This window comes from Oratosquilla oratoria, chromosome 15 (assembly GCF_046742065.1).
Source record: "Oratosquilla oratoria isolate Oo_2021 chromosome 15, ASM4674206v1, whole genome shotgun sequence".
In the NCBI taxonomy this organism is placed as follows: Eukaryota; Metazoa; Arthropoda; class Malacostraca; order Stomatopoda; family Squillidae; genus Oratosquilla; species Oratosquilla oratoria.
The window spans coordinates 8,251,152-8,256,151 of NC_134791.1; the positions used below are offsets into that span (position 1 = coordinate 8,251,152).

The following is a 5,000-nucleotide window of genomic DNA, read 5'->3' on the forward strand; positions in this document are numbered from 1 at the left end:
TGTAAACAAAAGCTGTGGAATGGTAGAATTGATAAAAGGAACTCAGTTACTATATTACTATGTCGTTAGGTAGGCGGTTTGAAATCCTTCTCTCTCACTCTCTCTCTCTCTCTCTCTCTCTCTCTCTCTCTCTCTCTCTCTCTCTCTCTCTCTCTCCGCTCCTCTCTTTCCTCTCTCCGCTCCTCTCTCTCCTCTCTCCGCTCCTCTCTTTCCTCTCTACGCTCCTCTTTCCTCTCTCCGCTCCTCTTTCCTCTCTCTCTTCTCTCCTCTCTCTCATCTCTCTCTCTCTCTCTCTCTCTCTCTCTCTCTCTCTCTCTCGCCTCTCTCTCTCCCTCCCCCACTCTCTCTCTCTCCCCCTCTCTCTCCCTCTCTCTCTCCCTCCCCTCTCTCCCTCCCTCTCTCCCCCTCTCTCTCTCCCTCTCTCTCTCTCTCTCTCCCTCTCTCTCTCTCCCTCTCTCTCTCTCTCTCTCCCTCTCTCTCTCTCCCTCTCCCTCCCCCCCTCTCCCTCCCCCCCTCTCCCTCTCCCTCCCCCCTCTCTCTCTCTCTCTCTCTCTCTCTCTCTCTCTCTCTCTCTCTCTCTCTCTCTCTCTCTCTCTCCCCCCCTCTCTCCCTCCCTCCCTCTCCCCCCCCCCTTCCTCGCTACCCAGGTTCTGTAAATTTGGTCGAGATTTATGAGGCATCTGCTCGCGGGGTCACGTCATTGTACAATGCTCAACAACAACAAGAACGACGCAGCCGCCCCGTGGATGGCATTGCACGATCGCGCCAAGTTTTACTCATGATCCCGTAGAAGAACAAAATTAGACCCCATGGGCTACCTCCCTGGGGCTTCGGGGGGGGGGGACGTCCAGCCCCCCCCCTCCCCCTCCCCCCCGAAGAGGCGGTCCTGGGGGATTTAACTGGGTTTAAGTTAACCTGGTTCAGGGATGTGGAAGAAGCAGGTGCTTTTAACTAATAACTCGACGGAGAAAGATCGGATCTCGGTTTAATAAGCTGGCAACGTGGGATCATGTTGCCACCTCACGTCTGTCACTTATACATATAGTCTTTTATTTTATTCTTCTTCTTCGTCTTCTTCGTCTTCTTCTACTTTTTCTTCTTCTTCCTCCTCTTCTTCTTCCTCTTCTTCCTCCTTTTCCTCCTCTTCCTCTTCTTCCTCTTCATCTTCCTCTTCATCTTCCTCTTCTTCCTCCTCCTCTTCCTCTTCTTCCTCCTTCTTCCTCCCCTTCTTCCTCTTCCTCCTCATCTTCCTCTTCTTCCTCATCTTTCTTCTCTTCCTCCTCCCTCTACTCCTCCTCCTCCCTCTACTCCTCCTCCTCTTCATCCTCCTCCTCCTCCTCCTCCTCCTCCTCCTCCTCTTCTTCTTCCTCCTCCCCTTCCTCCTTTTTTGGTGGGGTTGGGGGGGAATGGACTCCTAACTTGTAAACTTGTTGTATTTTGACAATTGCCACATGGCCAATGATATCGAATTAATATCATCTTTACATAGTGACAACTACCCATGGTCTGTGTGTGTGTGTGTGTGTGTGTGTGTGTGTGTGTGTGTGTATGTGCGTGTATGTGTGTGCGTGTGTGTGTGCGTGTGTGTGTGTATGCGCGTATGTACACGTGCACTACCCTACATATGTATACATTATCTCCAAACCTGTTTAACTGAAATTGCGTTTGTATATTTGCAATATTGCCTTTATCAGTTCGACCGCCTGTGTGCTTGTGTACACGCGCATGTATGTATGTGTGTGTTTGGATATGTGTATATACATACGTGACTGTATGTTGAATTGCATGTGTACATGTGTGCACATCCATGGGAGGCTGCAGTTGTATTCTACAGTAAGATCTACAAAAAATTCGATACATCGGTAAAATTATGTAGTGGGTAAATTTTACCTACAGTTACCCTAAACCCTTTCTTACCCCACCCTATTTCACCCTAACCCTCCTCTCTCACTCTTTCTCTCTCTCTCTCTCTCTCTCTCTCTCTCTCTCTCTCTCTCTCTCCGCTCCTCTCTTTCCTCTCTCCGCTCCTCTCTCTCCTCTCTCCGCTCCTCTCTTTCCTCTCTCCGCTCCTCTTTCCTCTCTTCTCTCCTCTCTCTCATCTCTCTCTCTCTCTCTCTCTCTCTCTCTCTCTCTCTCTCTCTCTCTCTCTCTCTCTCGCCTCTCTCTCTCTCCCTCCCTCCCCCACTCTCTCTCTCTCTCTCTCGCCTCTCTCTCTCTCTCCCTCCCCCCCTCTCTCTCTCCCTTGCCCTACCCTACATTTTCCCTAACCAAACCCTTGACTTGCCCTATTTACCCATTCGACCTTGCAAAGACTTAGCATTGCCCCTGCCTATATTTTGCCCTATCTTTCCTCCTTCATTCATTTCCTATCCTCCTACTCTCCCATCTTTACCCTATCCGTTCTTCCTTCACCTATCTTTCCCCTATGCATTCCCCCCCCTATTCCCCCTATTTCCCCTGTTCAGTATCCCCTACTCACCCCTTTTCCCCTATCCATTCTCCCCTACTCCCCATTTTCCCCTATTCAGTCCCCCCTACTCCCCCTTTCCCCCTATCCATTCCCCTCTACTCCCCCTTTCCCCTATCCCCTTACCCTACTCTCCTCCCCTACTCCCCTACCCAGTCTCCCCCTACTCCCCCTTTCCCCCTACCCACTCTACCCCCCCTTTTCCCCCCCTACCCGATCTCGCTGTCTACCCCCCCCCCCTCCTGCATCATACTTCCCTGTGCCTGGTAGGTCCTACGTCAGCCTCGCTCTGTGTATAATTACACGAAACGTGTGTATATATGCTCAGAGGGTTCCCTGCTTCTCAGGGTCATGCATGAACCGAGAACCGGTTCTTTGATGTTTTATGCGCGCGTGCGCGTGTGTGTATTTACCTGACTGTAGTATACAGGTAAGGAGCAATGCTCGTGGGGTCCCGTGTCTTACTCTTCAGTTGTCATTCTTGTGCTATGTTACACTAAATTTGATCACCTTAGTTTTGTGTGTGTGTGTGTGTGTGTGTGTGTGTGTGTGTGTGTGTGTGTGTGTGTGTGAGTCACCATGATTCACCTTAGTCTTGGATCACGTGTTGGACTCGTGATCGACAGCAAATTACCCTCCCGGATGAGAACTCAGAGCTCATATATATGACTGATCTGAGTAATGCTGTGACCTTATATGCACACACACACACACCCAACTCCCCGCCCACGAGAATTGGAGTAACGACTCGCAGCGCAGCGATACTGAAATTATTTCAGCCCAGGGCGGGATTCGAACCCGGACCTCTGTAGTGGCAGCCGGGAACTCTACCAACTGCGTGTGTGCGTGCGTTCATGCACGCAAATGAATAAAATCACTTAACGACAGAAAGAATGAAACGGAGACTAATTTGTGAATGTGACCTTACTAGAAGAAAAATTCTAATTACTTCAACCGTCGAGTGATAGATGACCTTAGTAAAACCCTCGAGCATTACTTTGAAGTTTGACCTTCAACGTACCAAGGCCACTAGCTCTCCTCAGCCTTTGTCGGTATAATGACCTTTGTAGAGCGTCGCATCTGGTAAAAAGGTCCCCTCGTCTTCTTCGGTAATAAGGTCACGGGGCCGAAGGGGGGGGAGGGGGGAACTTTGCTCTCCATCTGTACCAGCTGAGCTGTAGGCCCAAGCTGGTTCCCCAACCAGCTGTCCATGTATTTGGTGTTGCTGGTTCCTAATGCTAGTTCTACTACTACTAGTAGTAGTAATAGTAGTAATATTACTGTTGCTACTACAACTACTACTGATATTCTTCTACTAATATTATTCTACTGCAACGGTTACTACCACTACTGCTACTGCTACTACTACTACTACTACTACTACTACTACTACTACTGCCACTGGTATTTATACTACTACTACTACTACCACTTCTGCTACTACTACTGGTAGTTTTACTACTAGTACTGCTGCTACTACTACTAGTACTGCTGCTACTACTACTACTACTACTACTACTACTACTACCACCACTACCACTTCTGATACTACTACTGGTATTTTTACTTCTACTAGTACTGCTGCTGCTACTACTACTACTACTACTACTACTACTTTTATTACTACTGCTACTGCAGCTACTATTACTACTGTTGCCTCGTACTACTACTACTGCTATTAGCTCTCATACTACTACTACTATCAGAAATGTTTTAACTTTAATGAAACTTTAAACGAAGTGTGTGTTTGTGTGTGTATGTGTGTGTGTGTGTGTGAGCAATATATATATACCTTTGCCCAGGCGTCGTGTAGACCTTGAGTATGAAGAAGTTAATTCCTAATTTTCAGTGGCGAAATAATTAATTTAATTCAGGTCCACAGAAATGAGATGATATTTGCGCGTTTCTCCTTTGGCTGCTCGGGCCATCCCGGCTGCAGCTGGTCCCCGAAAGCTTTCAGCGTTAAATGCATTTTTTCTTTTTCTTTTTTTCATTCATATATTTATTTTGATGTTTGCTCGTTTTGTGTATTTATACGTTTATTTGTTGTTTTATTTGTTGATTGTTTGTGGTAGGTATGTAGCGAAGATGAATATTCTCCCCTTGGTAATTCGGTACTTTATAAGTGAAGGGAGAGAGCGAACGAGAGAGAGAGAGAAGAGAGGGAGAGCGAGCGAGAGAGAGAGCGAAAGAGAAAGAGAGAACGAGAGAGAGAGCGAAAGAGAAAGAGAGAACGAGAGAGAGAGCGAAAGACTGAAAGAAAGAGCGAAAGAGAGTGAAAGAAAGAGCGAAAGAGAGTGAAAGAAAGAGCGAAAGAGAGTGAAAGAGCGAAAGAGAGAGAGAGAGAGGGAAAGAGAAAGAGAGAGCGAAAGAGAAAGAGAGAGCGAAAGGGAAAGAGAAAGAGAGAGCGAAAGAGAAAGAGAGAGCGAAAGAGAGAGAGAGAGAGTTGACATCTTAAGTGCTACACACTTAGAGACCCTCCAACTTCCATTCCAAACCTTAACTCAACTCATCTTGATATGTTTTGGCGTTT

General features: G+C 47.5%; 1 protein-coding gene across 12 annotated transcripts in view; it reads left to right on the forward strand.

The window, feature by feature from the left end:
- Positions 1-5,000, forward strand: part of Pax (paxillin) — a 246,404-nt gene that overhangs the window by 195,670 nt on the left and 45,734 nt on the right. The window lies entirely within an intron of this gene.